Source organism: Ranitomeya imitator, chromosome 2 (assembly GCF_032444005.1).
Source record: "Ranitomeya imitator isolate aRanImi1 chromosome 2, aRanImi1.pri, whole genome shotgun sequence".
Lineage (NCBI taxonomy): Eukaryota > Metazoa > Chordata > Amphibia > Anura > Dendrobatidae > Ranitomeya > Ranitomeya imitator.
In genome coordinates this window covers 312,051,649-312,068,501 of record NC_091283.1, presented here as the reverse complement: position 1 = coordinate 312,068,501, position 16,853 = coordinate 312,051,649, and the positions used below count along the sequence as shown (strand labels likewise).

The 16,853-nt window shown below is 48.4% G+C and overlaps 1 protein-coding gene across 1 annotated transcript in view; it reads right to left on the bottom strand.

Moving 5' to 3' along the window:
* Nucleotides 1–10,709, bottom strand: part of LOC138663399 (zinc finger protein 605-like) — a 35,578-nt gene extending 24,869 nt beyond the window's left edge. The window contains exon 1 of the mRNA XM_069749580.1: nucleotides 10,672–10,709. The gene's annotated coding sequence lies outside the window, so the exon portion shown is untranslated. The remainder of the gene's footprint in view (nucleotides 1–10,671) is intronic.
* Nucleotides 10,710–16,853: the final 6,144 nt, after the last annotated feature.

Below are 16,853 nucleotides of genomic sequence, written 5' to 3'. Positions count from 1 at the left end.
CACATACCGCGCCAAGCGCCCTAGCAGTAACTCCGCCGGCGCCTGCGCAGATCGCGCCAGGCGCCAGAGCGGAAGCCCCGCCGGCACCGACCGCGCTAAGCACCCAAGCGGAAGCCCCGCCGGCGCCTGCGCAGACCGCACCAAGCGCCCGAGCGGCAACCCCGCCGGCGCCTGCGCAGACCGCGCCCAGCGCTCGAGCGGCGATCCGCCGGCGCCTGCTTGGAAGCGTCCTAACCTCGCGAGACCAGCTTAGATCCCGGGCATGCGCCGAACTTTCAAGATGGCGCCCGGGAAGCAGATATGGCGCTGCTGACCGGCGCCCCCGGTCCTATGCAGTCCCTATAGCGCGTTACCCTGCACGCCCGATGGCGGTGCAGCGTGCAGACTTATGCTTGTTTTAGTGAGGGTCGCGCTGCACCTCCCGCAACCACAGAGGGACCCCCCTGGATGTTGCCGCTGCTGCATCTTACCTGGGGAGGTGACCGCAAACTCCTTGTCACCTCCCCCGCACACCCTGTCGGCCCACTGGCTCCCAGCGGTGGCGCTTCGGGTCACCACCCTAGCCGAGGCAGAGGGACCCCAGCTGCCTGAATCGGACTGGTTGGCCCCGGAATTCCAACGTCGAACTGGTAAGTCCGTAGGTCTCCCATCAAGGACAGGAAACCAACTGATGCAGGAGAGTGGTACCGCCTTTTTATCCGTAGGTTTCCTGTCCTTGGTGGGCGGATCCCCTCTCTCCGTGGTGCCGTCATGGGCGATCAGAGAAATAACGTCTATGATAGATGCCAGGTGCTATGTATGCGCCAATAAATATTTGTACAAAAAAAGAGAGAAAAGAAGCGCAATAAATGTGCACACTCAGCTGTTATTTAGAAAATGTGAACAATGCTTTATTGAGGCGGAAAAACACAGTGCCTATACATATAAAAACATTTAAGACAGCATGTAAAAACATACCCAAACATATCACTACCGTACCCTCTGGATAAAGGAGTACGGTCAAAAAGCAGACCCCATAGGGAGAAATAATCCCTCAAGACTAGATGGTGAGTATATAGAAAAGATTTTTTAATAAATGGTGCACACAAAATGCTGCAGGGCATGAAAATCAAGGCTTCCCAATGGTAAAAGATATAATGAAATAAAGCGCTGTCACAGCTGGTGTCGGATTCACTAGATGGAAGCTAAGTTGACTCAGTGAGTAAAGCAAGAGCTATACAAAGCTGTGACACTGCTGGGAATTGCCCCGCCACAATGCCTACAGCATATCGTGTGCACAATGCTAGCAGCACAACAACAAAATAACAAAATGACAGCGTAAATAATAATGATTATTATTTACGCTGTCATTTTGTTATTTTGTTATTGTGCTGCTAGCATTGTGCACACGATATGCCTACGGTAGTGATATGTTTGGGTATGTTTTTACATGCTGTTTTAAATGTTTTTATATGTATAGGCACTGTGTTTTTCCGCCTCAATAAAGCATTGTTCACATTTTCTAAATAACAGCTGAGTGTGCACATTTATTGCGCTTCATTTCTCTCTTTTTTTTTTTTATACGGTTCTATGTCTCGCATAGACGTTGCTTTAGGTAATGAAGGAATGAATAGCTCAGTAAATGAGGTGGAATATAGACCCAGAGTAATATCAGATCATAGCCTGGTCTTGGTTTCCCTTAAGTTAGTAGAACAGGATAGATCTAGAAGGGTGGGATGGAAACTACACCCTTCCTGGCTAAAGATTTTGGATATGGATAAGGTGAGGACTGAATTGGTTGAGTTTTTCAGGATTAATGAGGGTAGTGCTGAGAGTTGTGTAATATGGGATACCATGAAGGCATACCTGAGAGGTATCTTATTTTGAGATATCTCTAGACATAAGACTAGGTCTAGAATCCAAGATACGGCGGTGCTGGGGGAGTTGAAGGCAGCGGAGGGAGCACTGAGTATCCAATGTACAAGGGACTCGCAAAAACGTATGAAGTTGGCTCAGTCAGAGGTTAACCAGTTATATTTGTGTAAAGCTGATAGGATGAGAGTATTCTAAAAAGAAACATTTTATTTGGAAGGGGAAAAGGTGGGACATTTGCTAGCAGTGGCGGCGTCTGCACAGCGGGATTCTTCCCATATCTACTCCATAAAAACTGAGGAAGGGAATGTGGTTACCCAGGGAGCGCAAATATTAGAAGTTTTTCAGAAATATTATAGTGAATTATATTCCTCTAGGGTGATAAAGGGGAAAGAGGAAATGACTAGCTAATTGGATGGGGTTAGCTTGCCAAGGCTAAGTAAGGAAGAGTGTAAATGGATGGATAGACCGCTTGGGGAGGAAGAGTTAAGGGCAGCTCTTTCAGGTATGGCGGGGGGTAGGGCTCCGGGGTCTGACGCCATTCCGACTGAGGTCTATAAAATTCTTCAAGATGAACTAGTGCCTAAATTGGAAGGGGTATTCAATAAATCGTTGGAGAGGGGGGTGCTGCCTCCATCTATCAGGGAAGCTATCATGGTGGTTATCCCTAAGGATGGTAGGGACCCACTGTTGCCGGAGTCTTACCGACCTATTTCACTTCTAACGGCTGATATTAAGACTTTGGCTAAGGCTCTGGCAAACAGGCTGACCCAGGTGAATGATAAACTGATTCATTCAGACCAGTCAGGATTTATGCCCAACAAATCAATGGCACTCAATTTGAGGTTATATTTAAATATGCAAATTCCTTCTGATAATGTTGGTAAGAGAGCCGTGGTGTCTTTAGATGCCCATAAGGCATTTGACTGTGTAGAGTGGAATTATTTGTTGTCGGTGTTGGAACGGTTGGGATTTGGTCCCAAGTTTATCTCTTGGGTAAGGTTGCTGTACTCTGATCCAGCGGCAAAAATTAGAGTTAACAATAATCTGTCGGAGAGTTTTTCCCTGTTTAGAGGCACCAGGCAGGGGTGTCCCCGCTGCTTTTCGCTCTTGCTGTAGAACCGCTGGCAGCCAAAATAAGAGGTACACAGAAGGTGAGAGGATTTGTGTATGGCTTAAAAGAGGATAAAGTGGCCTTGTATGCCGATTACATCTTGTTGTTCCTGGAGGATTCGGAGGGGACTCTTCACAATGCGATGGCTATTATTGAGGATTTTGGGAGGTATTCAGGTCTCAGGATCAATTGGGATAAATCCTGTATGATGCTTATTGATGGGGACAATGTAGGTGATGAGGGGGGGGGGAGGTTAAGTCCACTTACCAGATTAAAGGTGGTTCACAAATTAAAATATCTGGGGATTCAGATTGCTCTCTTTTTAACTAGTTTTTAGGAACTGAATTTAAGCCCGCTTCTACAGAAGATTCGCACAAAAATTTTGGCATGGAAAAAATTACATTTGTCGGTAGTGGGCAGGGTAAATCTTATAAAGATGATTGTAATGCCACAGCTTCTTTATGTGATACATAATTCTCCCACTTGGATACCGCAGTGTAGATTTCGCAAGATCAGGTCATTGTTTGGTGAGCTAATTTGGGGGTGGGGGTGGGGGGGTAAGAGCCCTAGGTTCAAACAGGAGATACTTCAAAGGCCTAAGACAGAAGGTGGGTTGGCGCTTCCTAATCCCTGGTTATACTTCTTAGTGGCACAGACCCAACACTTTAGGGGGTGGAGGAAGATTTAGGGAGGGAGCATATACCCAATTGCTTGAGTTCTTTATTTAATGTGAAGGTACTGAGCAAGGGTCTGGAGGGGGGCCACTTTCAAAAACTGGGTTCTCAATATTGTACCATTAGATTAATCCATAAGGTATGGGAAACAGTTAAGTCTATTAGGGGTGTGGGGAACCTTACTAGATACTCACAGATTTGGGGTAATTTGTATCTACCAGAACTTGGACAACTGAGGGGGTTCCGAACTTGGAGAGAGGCTGGCATTAGTAGAATTGGGCAGTTGCAGTTTCAGGGCAAACGTAGATCTTTTGAGGCACTTCAGGAGGAATTTCAGTTGCCACGATCAGAATTATATCAATATAGTTGCATTTCCCACGCATATTTGGCACAATGTAAAAGGAGTTCCATTGAGCTGCAAGTGGATCTTATGCTGGATTTTATCCTTAAAAACAGTGGTATGAAGGGGGTGATTTCAGGGATATATGAATATCTCCACTTTTCTTTCCTTGATAAACACCCTATTAAAGGGAACCTGTCACCTGAATTTGGTAGGACCGGTTTTCGGTCATATGGGCGGAGTTTTCGGGTGTTTGATTCACCCTTTCCTTACCCGCTGGCTGCATGCTGGCCGCAATATTGGATTGAAGTTCATTCCATGTCCTCCATGGTACACGCCTGCGCAAGGCAAGATTGCCTTGCACAGGCGTGTGCTACGGAGGACCACATTCTTTCCTTGGAAAGAAGCATTTACACCAAGAGACAGAAGGTGTGACAACCTTGGATCGACTTGGGCAAAGGGGTTGGGCCCGAACTTGTGAGTTCTAGGGTATATTGGGTGGGTTTTGGGAGTATTGCTCTATATCTATAGGATGGTGGAAATTGGTCGGCTCTTGTTGGGTCTCTAAGGGTGAAGGGGAGGGGTGGAGGGGAGGGGACGGGGTTGAGTTGTTATAAGAAAAATGTTATTAGAGTTGTGTGCAACTTGTAATGAATATTACACTGTGTTCCAAATTATTATACAAATAATATTTCCTCATATTTTCTCTAAATTACCTATCTGAATTGCAGTCATTGTTATTTTCCAGTCATCTACTATTCGAATATAATTGCAATGTTTTGGAACAAACTGCCTATGAAAACAGTATCTTTTTAAAAAAAATAAACACTCAAAATGCATGTTCCAAATTATTATGCACAGCAGTTTTCAACCTTTTTATTTATTTTCAACAAAAAAATGATCAATTGTGAAGTCAAACATTATCAGCTTATTACAAAATGAAATCAAACAGTTTTCAAGTGAAAACTTTATTCTAGGTGATGTTACATTTGCACATAGGACCCCTTGTTCGAAAGAAGCTGCTGAACTCTCTCGTCCATTGAATTTGTCAGTTTTCGGATGGTTTCTTGCTTCAATTGTCTTGCATGTGGACAGAATACCCTCCCAGAGCTGTTGCTTAGATGTGAACTGCCTCCCGCGATCATAGACACTCCTTTTGATGATGCTCCAGAGGTTCTCAATGGGGTTGAGGTCAGGGGAAGATGGTGGCCACCAAGTTTGTCCTCTTCTATGCCCAAAGCAGCCAGAGATGTAGATGTGTTTTTTGCAGCATGAGACGGTGCATTATCATGCATGAAAATGATCTTGCTGCGGCAAGCACGGTTCTTCCTCTTGAACCATGGCAGGAAGTGTTGTTTTAGAAACTCCAAGTAGATTATGGAGTTCATCTTTACCCCTTCAGGGATCATAAAGGGGCCGACAATCTCTCTCCCCATGATTCCAGCCCAAAACATTACTCCACCTCCTCCTTGTTGGCGCCTTAGCCATGTTTTCATGGGGTGTCCATCAACCAGCCATCCTCCACTCCATCCATCTGGACCATTGAGCGTTGCATGGCACTCATCGGTGAACAAAACAGTTTAGAAGTCAGTCTTCATGTATCGTTTGGCCCACTAGAGCTGTTTCTGCTTGTGTGCAGTGGATAGAGGTGATCGACAGGATGACTTACGCACAGCTGCAAACCTCTGAAGGACCCTGCATCTTGTTGTTCTGGGGATGTTGGAGGCACCAGCAGCTTCAAAAACTTGTCTTCTGCTATGACAAGGCATTTTTGCAGCTGCTCTTTTAACCTTGCGCAATTGCCTGTTGGAAAGAGTCGTCAATTTTTCCTTATCAGCACGCACACATGTGTGCTGGGAATCAGCTACATACTTCTTGATTGTGTGATGATCACGATGAAGTGTCTTGGCAATGTTGATTGTAGTCATGCCTTGACCTAAATACTCCACAATTTGTTGCTTCTCAGCAGCCGGCACATCCTTTTTCTTTCCCATTTTGGCCAAAAATGTAGGCTGCTTAATAATGTGGAACAGCCTTCTTAAGTAGTCTTGCCTTTATTTGGACACACCTGCCAAACTAATTTGCACAGGTATCTGCAATTGCTTTCGGTGATATAAAGAGCCCTGACACACATCACCATCAATGAGTTTAAATGACAAACAAATTCTAACCTTATCACTCCTAAACTCTTTGTGCATAATAATTTGGAACACAGTGTATTTGTATTATTCTGATTGCCTAATAAAAATCTATCTGATTAAAAAAAAATGATAATAACAATTGTTATAGAAGAAATAGAAAAGGCTGAGATATTAAACAGGCACTTTTCATCCATGTTCACCAATGAACCGTCTGTTATCATTCAACAAGGCAAAAATTCAAGTTCACTGTCTGAAATAATAGTTAAACATGAAAAGAAGCACTCATATGTCTGAGCAATTTGAACACTGGAGGATGGCTGATGTGGTACCGATATTTAAGAAAGGTAAGAAGGTGGATCCAGGTAACTACCGTCTGGTAAGTCTGACATCAATAGTGTGCAAAAAATTTTAGGGCATCAGAAGAGATGACCTGCAGAGATATATTGCAGAGAATCTACTATATAATTGTCTAAGGGTCACTTCCGTCCGTCTGTCTGTCTTTCTGTCTGTCACAGATATTCATTAGTCCCGGCCTCTGTCTGTCATGGAAATCCAAGTCGCTGATTGGTCGCGGCAAAACAGCCACGACCAATCAGCGACGGGCAGAGTCCGGCGGAAAAATGGCCGCTCCTTCCTTCCTGCAGTCAGTGCCCGGCGCCCACATACTCCCCTCCAGTCACCGCTCACACAGGGTTAATGCTGGCGGTAATGGACCGCGTTATGCCGCGGGTAACGCATTCCGTTACCGCTGCTATTAACCCTGTGTGTCCCCAACTTTTTACTATTGATGCTGCCTATGCGGCATCAATAGTAAAAAGATCTAATGTTAAAAATAATAAAAAACAAAAAAACTGCTATTCTCACCCTCCGTAGTCCGACGATGCACTCGCGCCTGCCGCCAGCTTCCGGTCCCAGAGATGCATTGCGAAATTACCCAGAAGACTTAGCGGTCTCACGAGACCGCTAAGTCATCTGGGTAATTTCGCAATGCATCCTCGGAGCAGAAGATGGCAGCAGCCACGCGCGTATCGCAGGAGCTTCGCTGGATCCTAGGGGGTAACTATATAACTATTTTTTATTTTAATTATTTCTTTTAACAGGGATATGGTGCTAAATGCTGCGTGGGAAGGGTTATATACCGCGTGGCTGCTATATACTACGGGGGCAGTGTGATATCCTGGGGGGGCAGTGTGATATCCTGGGGGGGCTGTGTGATATACTGCGGGGGCTGTGTGATATACTGCGGGGGCTGTGTGATATACTGCGGGGGCTGTGTGATATACTGCGGGGGCTGTGTGATATACTGCGGGGGCTGTGTGATATACTGCGGGGGCTGTGTGATATACTGCGGGGGCTGTGGGATATACTGCGGGGGCTGTGGGATATACTGCGGGGGCTGTGCGATATACTGCGGGGGCTGTGCGATATACTGCGGGGGCTGTGCGATATACTGCGGGGGCTGTGCGATATACTGCGGGGGCTGTGCGATATACTGCGGGGGCTGTGCGACATACTGCGGGGGCTGTGCGATATACTACATGGAGTAAAAGCTCACCGACACAAAAAGAGGACTTAGAAATCCTCAAAAAAATTGAAAAAAGTCACAGAGAAAAATGCAGAGATGTTTACGTGCTGAAGCCTCCAACCGAATGCACTAGCAGGGTGCGGCAGACACGATTTATGATGGCAAAAACACAGGTGCAAAAAATACCGATGAAACAACCACTTTCAATCCATTGTTGGTTGTTTGGCATTAGTGCACAAAAAGATAAACGATAATAGTCTGAATGTGGCATTGTTCACACAGGCAATGCAGAGCATCTGGTTTACAGCCTATTACTGACGCACATATATGCGGGCCGCCCAGTGCCACAAAATGCATGCTGTGTGAATAGAGGCCAAAAGTTTACAGAGCCATTTTGGTCCGACCGCACCCTGCAAGATAAAGTGCAAAAAAAAAAAAAAACCACATATCAATGTATGTAAGGTATTAGTTTGTATTGGGGCCTCAATACGTAAGCTGGCAACCCACTTCAAGGGTCCTTACATCTTGCCAGTCCTAACGCTAAACATAGAGTAAAAGCTCCACGACACAAAAAGAGGACTTAGAAATCCTCCAAAAAATAAAAAAAAAGTCACAGAGAAAAATGCAGAGATGGTTACCTGCTGAAACCTCCAACCGAATGCACTAGCAGGGTGCGGCGGACCTGATTAATGATGGCAAACACAGGTGCAAAAAATACAGATGAAACAACCACTTTCAATCCAGTGTTGGCTGTTTGGCATTAGTGCACATAAAGATGTGTGATATACTGCAGGGGCTGTGCAATATACTACAATGGGCAGTGTGATATACTGCGGGGGCTGTGCTATATACTACATGGGCAGTGTGATATACTGCGGGGGCTGCGTGATATACTGCGGGGGCTGTTTGATATACTGCGGGGGCAGTGTGATATACTGCGGGGGCAGTGTGATATACTGCGGGGGCTGTGCTATATACTACATGGGCAGTGTGATATACTGCGGGGGCTGTGCTATATACTACATGGGCAGTGTGATATACTGCGGGGGCTGCATGATATACTGCGGGGGCTGCTTGATATACTGCGGGGGGGCTGTGTGATATACTGCGGGGGCTGTGCTATATACTACATGGCAGTGTGATATACTGCGGGGGCTGTGTGACACTGCGGGGGCTGTGTGACACACTGCGGGGGCTGTGTGACACACTGCGGGGGCTGTGTGACACACTGCGGGGGCTGTGTGACACACTGCGGGGGCTGTGTGACACACTGCGGGGGCTGTGTGTCACACTGCGGGGGCTGTGTGACACTGCGGGGGCTGTGTGACACACTGCGGGGGCTGTGCTATATACTACATGGGCAGTGTGATATACTGCAGGGGGGCTGTGTGAGACTGCGGGGGCTGTGCTATATACTACATGGGCAGTGTGATATACTACGGGGGCTGTGTGACACACTGCAGGGGCTGTGTGACATACTGTGGGGGCTGTGTGACATACTGCGGGGGCTGTGCTATATACTACATGGGCAGTGTGATATACTGCGGGGGCTGTGTGATATACTGCAGGGGGGGCTGTGTGAGACTGCAGGGGCTGTGCTATATACTACATGGGCAGTGTGATATACTACGGGGGCTGTGTGACACTGCGGGGGCTGTGTGACATACTGTGGGGGCTGTGTGACATACTGCGGGGGCTGTGCTATATACTACATGGGCAGTGTGATATACTGCGGGGGCTGTGATATACTGCGGGGGCTGTGATGTACTGCAGGGGCTTGTGATATACTGCGGGGGCTGTGTGATATACTGCGGGGGCTGTGTGATATACTGCAGGGGCTGTGTGATATACTGCAGGGGCTGTGCTATTTACTACGTGGGCTGTTATATACTACGTGGCTGTGCTATATACTACATGGCCGGCCGCTAACAATCAGTGACAGGCGCAGTCCGGCCACGAATTGGCGCGGGAGTTGAACCACGCTTCGTTAATTGGTTGTGGCCAGCCGAATCCTGAAATAAACTACATGCATATTCTAGAATACCAGATGCATTAGAATCGGGCTACCATCTAGTAATATAATAACTGACAACCAGCATGGACTCATGAAGGATTAGTATTGTCTAACTAACATATTGTATTTCTGTGAGGAGGTGAGTGCAAATCTGGATGTTGGTAATGATGTGATTTATCTGGACTTTGCAAAGACATTTGATTCTGTACCACATACCAAGGACTGGGGGCACTATATGCAGATGGGTAAGGAATTGGCTAAATGACAGGAAACACAGAGTTATTATCATAAATGGTACGTTCTCTAAATGGGATATACTCAGCAGTGGATCTGTGCTAGGACCAATTCTTTTTAACCTCTTTATTAACGACCTTGTAGATGGGATGCAGAGTAAAGTGTCAGTCTTTGCTGACGACATCAAACTATGTAGGATATTAAAATCTGACGTTGAAATTACAATAATAAAAAATGATCTGGATAAGATCAAATGAGGTTTAATATTGATAAATGTAGTAATGCACCCAGCACGGCAGACACTATAACAGCTTTTATAAACTGGCTGGATGATTTCCTCAGAACAAGTAACACTGTGGGTTATAGGTAAATTAGTGACAAAATGAACAATTGGTGGAGAGAGGTTGAACTTGATGGAACTAGGTCGTTATTCAGCCCATGTAACTATGTTTATTGTCTAACAGCCGTGAAACATACGGGCGGGTTCTTGAGCATGGCGCCAAAGCACACGATACTCGATCAATGCCGAGCGCGCTCACTCATCACTAGTATCTCCATTATGGTGCTGGAGCCAGGAGAGGAATCATCGCATTGTGGGAGAACTTCTCTGGGCTTCTGTCCGCTCATCCTGCAGGTGTCTGAGGACTTGGGAACCGGCGAAGCCGAATTCTGTCTACAGCTGTTACGTCACTGTTCACACCACACAGAGACCCCAAAAACATCTTCGCGCTGAAGGGGTTAATGTCCCCCCCACTGATGGGGAATCTCCAGCACCTACCTCCACCTGCAGAGCCGCACTCCACATATACGGCTGCTCTGTGCGCGCACAGGACCTGTGATGAGGTCACAGGAGGGGAGGAGTCAGGGGTCACATGATCAGGGGCCTCGGGGAATGATATCCGCAGTGCAGACCCTACATGGAAACTTCTCCTCAGTCAGTGACGTTTCCGCCATTATTTCCCCTCACTACTGGCACAATTACCCCGCGCCGCCTTCTCTACACAGTGTTATGTGTGGACTGTAACGTGTGATTTCTCTGGAGACAGATAGACCCCACACATGAGGGAATTATCACCGGTTACCGGACGTCTACTACAGCTCTGGCAACAATTAAGAGACCACCACATCAAAACCCTGTCAGGGGCAGCCCAATCTCCAGACCTGAACCCCATTGAAAACCTCTGGAATGTAATCAGGAGGATGACGGATAGTCACAAGCCATCAAACAAAGAAGAACTGCTTACATTATTGCGCCAGAAGCAGTGTGAAAGACTGGTGGAAAGCTGCCAAGACGCATGAAAGCTGTGATTAAAATCATGGTTATTCCACAAAATATTGATTTCTGAACTCTTCCCGGGTTAAAACATTAGTATTGTTGTTTCTAAATGATTCTGAACTTGTTTTCTTTGCATTATTTGAGGTTTGAAAGCACTGTTTTTTTTTGGAATTTTGACCATTTTTCTTTGTCAGAAAAAAATACAAAATGTATTGCTTGGAACTTCATAGACGTAAGAAGTTCATAGAACAAAAGAACAATTTACATTTTACTCAAACATATACCTATAAAGAGAAAAATCAGACAAACTGAACATTTTGCAGTGGTCTCTTAATTTCTGCCAGAGCTGTATATGGCGGCATATGATTGTGCTATCGACTCCATACTAGGAGATAAAATGCCAAAATCTCATTTATTTAACCCCTTCCAGGGAGGACGGCCTTAATAGACTATATTCAAAAGAGTCTGGCTAAGGGCTTGTTTTCACTTGCGAGGAACACGTCCGTGTCTCGCATGTGGAAACGAAGCTCTGGTGCCTGCAATCCGGAGCGGAGCGTGCGGCCGCATAGCAACACATGGAGCCGCACGCTCCGCTCCGGAGTGCAGGCACCAGAGCTTCGTTTCCACATGCGAGACACGGACGTGTTCCTCGCAAGTGAAAACAAGCCTTAAGGGTCATATACGGACATCCACCTCTCCAGTCGCCGTGGGTTTTTTTCTTAAAAAAAGGATGGAGGGTTGCGTACATTCAAGAGATTAATAAAAAAACGGTTCACAATCCCTGTCCTTTACTCCTTATACCTGACCTGCTTAACCAATTATCTGAAGCTAAATGGTTTTCTAAACTTGACTTGAGATGGGCATATAACCTTAGCAATGTGTTCCCAAAAACATTATTTCTGATAAAGGGGTTAGATTTCTTAGCGTTTGGCTTAGTTTTTGCTCCAGATTGAGTATCAAGCTTTCTTTTTCCTCAGGCTATCATCCAGAGATTAAAGGGAACCTGTCACCCCGTTTTTTGAGATTGAGATATAAATACTGTTTTCGCCTGTCAATCAGGCTGGTCTGGTCAGGTGGGCGTGGTGACATCGCTCTTTTCTTCCCCAGCTTTCCGTTGGTGGCGTAGTGGTGTGCGCATGTCCAAGTTCCGAATTCCCTGCGCGAACGTGAAGAAACAGCGCGCGATCTGCGCTGTTATCCCTTTCATCGGTGGGGGCGGCCATCTTCCTGGGGCCGCGCGTGCGCAGATGAAGTGCTCTGCTGCACGGGGCATCAGGAAAATGGCCGCGGGATGCCGCGCGTGCGCAGAAGAGATCGCGGCGGCCATTTTCCCAAAGCCGAGATGCAAACTCGGCTTTGGGAAAATGGCCGCCGCGATCTCTAATGCGCACGCGCGGCATCCCGCGGCCATTTTCCTGAAGCCCAGTGCAGCAGAGCACTCCATCTGCGCACGCGCGGCCCCAGGAAGATGGTTAAGTTGCTACTTCATATTGCCTCTAGGATCAATAATTTCTTCCATGCACCCTGTAACACCCCATGTAACCAGTTTTTACAGTGGCATTGCTTTCTTCACGGGGAGAGTGATGCCATGCTTGGAAGTGAGGAAGGATATCTTTAACAGGTAACCAGCACATACAACACTGTTCTGAATCCATGCCAAAAGGGGGAGCTCTGAACCCGGTTTCAGGGGAGCTTCCCTAGATATATATATTCTGGCCTGGGGAGGAGTTAGATTGTGAGAGGAGAGTGAGGAGAGAGGAAGCAGACAGAGAGTGTGAGAGAGGAAAGCTGGGGCCGTGCAGACCCGTGGATCTGCAGCTTCTGGAAGGAGAGAGAAAGGCAGAGCAGTCTGTAGGAGGCTGACAGGGAAGAGAAGCAAAGGAGAGTAAAGAGCTGGAGGGAAGCTGCGACTAAGCTTCCTCCATGCTGAAGGGCAGAATTGTGGCAGCCGGAAGACCGAGGTTATGGGGGTAGCTCTATGCCCCACGGCAGAAACCGGCGGACAGGAGATTGCAGGTCACCTGTCCACCATTAACACCCGAAGGCACAGTAACAGATAGAGGCCAGAGTCATCCTGAGAGACCCTGTAAAAAGGCTCGAGTTACCTGCCATGCGGGTAGTGTCCTACCACCAAGGGGGACAGAGACAACGTGTGGACATTGTGTGAGGCCTAAGGCAGCAAGGGACTACAACACACTTCAGAAGGGAAGGCTTTCAACTCCACCTGGCTAGGGGGATTCCTATGTTGCTTCCAAGCCGGCTGGACCGTACCAGTACCTGTGATCCGGTGCCTTGGACTGTGGCTGCATTACACCAGTAAAGAGGTAAAGAGACTGCAACCTTGTGTCCTCTGTTTCTTACTACACCATCACACCGGAAGCGCTGGGGAGCCATACCATCCCTGCTGCCATAACATCACCCCAGTGGACCCCTTTACGCTGCATCTGTCACCCCTGACCAAATACCACATGTACATTTTAGGAAGATTCTTATTCTTAAAAACCCCTTTAAAGACCTTTTGTTTAATTTGGATGCCCAGGGCATGGACGGGTTCGCTGCCACCGTGACCACCCCTTTAATGACGACCGGACCCGGTACCAAGAACCCCTAGGCCCTAGCGGTGCACTCCAAAACTTGGAGTCACGAACAGGATGGACTGACCCAGCAAACTGGGTCTTGTGCACCTCAAAGACTGTGCTTTATTCAGAGACCATTGAACTGTTAATTGCCACCATTACCACCACCATTGCAGCGCCATGTGGCATGCAGGAGGAGTGGGGCGTGTTGGGTGGAGCTTGGAATAACAGCGCAAAAGTTATGGCTGCCCCTCACCAATACTACTATGAGAGATCTGTCCATCAACAAGAGAAGTCTGCCTCCTAGTCTGGGATGGGGGGGAGCAAGGAAGAAGGAACCGCCCACAGAAGAGAATGTGGGAAGAGCAACAGGAAGGTGTGTAACACCCCAGGTTCCTGGTTGTTACAGTGGCATTGCTTTCCTCACGGGGAGAGTGATGTCTTGCTTGGAAGCGAGTAAGGATCCCTTTATCAGGTATTCACAAACATGCAACATGTTCTTACTCCAGGCCAGAAGGGAGTGCTCTGATCCAGTTTGTGGGTGGCTCCCCTAGATATATTCTGGCTGGAGGGAAAGTAGACAGTCTGTCAGAGAGACAGAGGAAAGGGGCTGTGCAGATGAGAAGATCTGCAGCTCCTGTGAGGAAAGTGTGGGGCCATGCATCCACGTGAGGTGCTACAGCTCCTGGAAAGGAGAGAGAAAAGGACGGAACAAGCTGTAGAGAGCGAGAAGGAGTAAAAGGAGCAAAGGAGAGTTGAGAGCTGTGACTGAGCTTCCTCCACGCTGAGCACAGATACCGGTAGCCGGAAGACCGAGATTGTGGGGGTAACTCTATGCCCTGCAGCAGAAACCAGCGGACAGCAGATTGCAAGTCACCTGTCCATCATTAACACCCGAAGACACAGTAGCTGATAGAGCTCGGGTCGAGATAGAGATCCTGTAAAAAGGCTTGAGTTACCTGTCATGTGGGTAGTGTCCAACCTAAAGTGGGACAGAAAGAAAACGTGAGGACCTTGTGTGATGCCTAAGGCAGCAAGGGACTACAACACATCGCTAGAAGGAAGGCTTCCAACCCCACCTGGTTAGGGTGATTCCAGACTCGCTTTCAAGCCGGCTGGACCATACCAGCACCTGTGATCCGATACCCTGGACTGTGGCTGTCTACCATCAGTAAACCAGGTAAAGAGACTGCAACCCTGTGTCCTCCGTTTATTTTCTGGCACCATCCTTGCCAAACACATCGGGAGCCCTGGGGACCCAGCTTCACCTGTTGGAAGCAATACCATCCCTGCTGTCATAATATCACCCCAGAGGACCCCTTTAAGCAGTGTCAGTCACCCCTGACCGAGTGCCACAGGTGGCATCACAAACGATTATTATTTCACAAACCCCTTTAAAGATCTTTTCTTTTAACATGAGCGCCCAGGGCCATGGACCAGGTAAACGCTGCCATGACACATCCCTTTAAGTATCGAACCCATACCGAGCACCCCACGGCTCTGGCGGGCGTTCTAACTTGGGGTCATGAACAGGATGGACTGACCCCTTTAAAATGGGTCTTGTGTGCCTCAGAGACTGTGCTTAACTGTGAGACTATTTGACTGTAAATCGCCACCAAAACTGCCATCATTACAGCACCATGTGGCAAGCAGGAGGAGAAGGGCATGTTGTTGTGGGAGGCATCTGGAGGAAAGACGTGAAAACCAAGGCCGCCCCTCATCAATACTACTATGTGAGAGAAGTATGCCCATCATTGAGAGGAGTCCTCCTCCTGGTCTGGGATGGCGGGAAGAAGAGAAAGAACCGCTCACAAAGACAGGCGTGGTGGAGTGAAACCATGGGAAACCAGACCGAGGAGGAAGTGCCAGAGGTAGGTGAGCGAGCATCGGAGCATGGGGTGGAGCAGGAGAACTCCCACAGCTAGGACCCGCAAGAACTAAAACAGCCACCGACGTTGGATCCAGACCTCCTGCAGAAAGAAGTGGAGGACCTTACCCAGCAGCTCGTGCGGATGCAGCTGGAGGCTGTGGCCGGGTGGAAGGAGGGCTTCCTCGGGTACTTAATGGACGACCACCAGCAACCTTGTCCGGCCCGGAGCAGGAAAGAAGATCCAGTGCTCCGGAAGAAAAGGTAAGGGGTGCGACCCTGACCCCGGCGGCAGAATGCCCAATGGCTAGGCCCAAATCACTCCCACCGCTGTACACACCCGAACAGGGTTTTTGGTCCCTTGGTGAAATGTCACCGTACGCCGAGGGTACCCCGGCCTCAAGTCCCACTGCAACCCCTGCATCAGACGACACCCTGGTGAGCCCCTTACCAACCCCGCCAACTCCAAGGCCCGGAGGGATAGGCCATCGGCTAAACTGGGACCAGGGGGACGGCAGCCTGGACCAGATGACAGCTCCGTTAGTTCTAGCCAGTGGGCCCTGGGTTAACTATACCGAACCCGTGGTGTTTGAAGAGGGACCCCCAGGGGCAGACATGATAGCACTCCAAGGAGAAATCCCCATTATAACCTGGTGGGAACACTGTAGACAGGGCTGTATTTGCCACTAGGCACTTGAGGGCACATGCCTAGGGCGGGACGATGTGGGGTGGGCAGCACCTGAGCAAGATTTTTGCTCTGTTTTTTTTTTAAATTAAAGTCCGGGGTCTAAACCCACCCACCACCTCACCCCACCCCCCACGCGCCCGCCCGCCTGCTTGGGGACGTCATACTCACCCTACTCCAGCGATGCCTGGTCTCAGCGCCTGCAGCTCGTCCTGTGTGAGCGGTCACATGGTACCGCTCATTAAGGTGATGAATGTGGACGCATATTCATCACCTTAATGAGCAGTACCACGTGACCGCTCACGCAGGAAGATGCTGCCGCGCCGGGACAGAGATGGAGGGATGTTCAGAGCGGTGTGGGAAATGTGAGTATGACAGCCAGGGAGGACGGGGGAGGATGAAGGAGGGCGGAGGGAGGACAGGAGGAGGATGGGGAACGAGCCATGGATGCAAGATGGGAGTGGGGGGGAAAGCTGAGCCATACATACAAGATGGGAGGGGGCGGGGAAGCTGAGCTGAGCCATTCATACAAGATGGGAGGGGGGGAAGCTGAGCT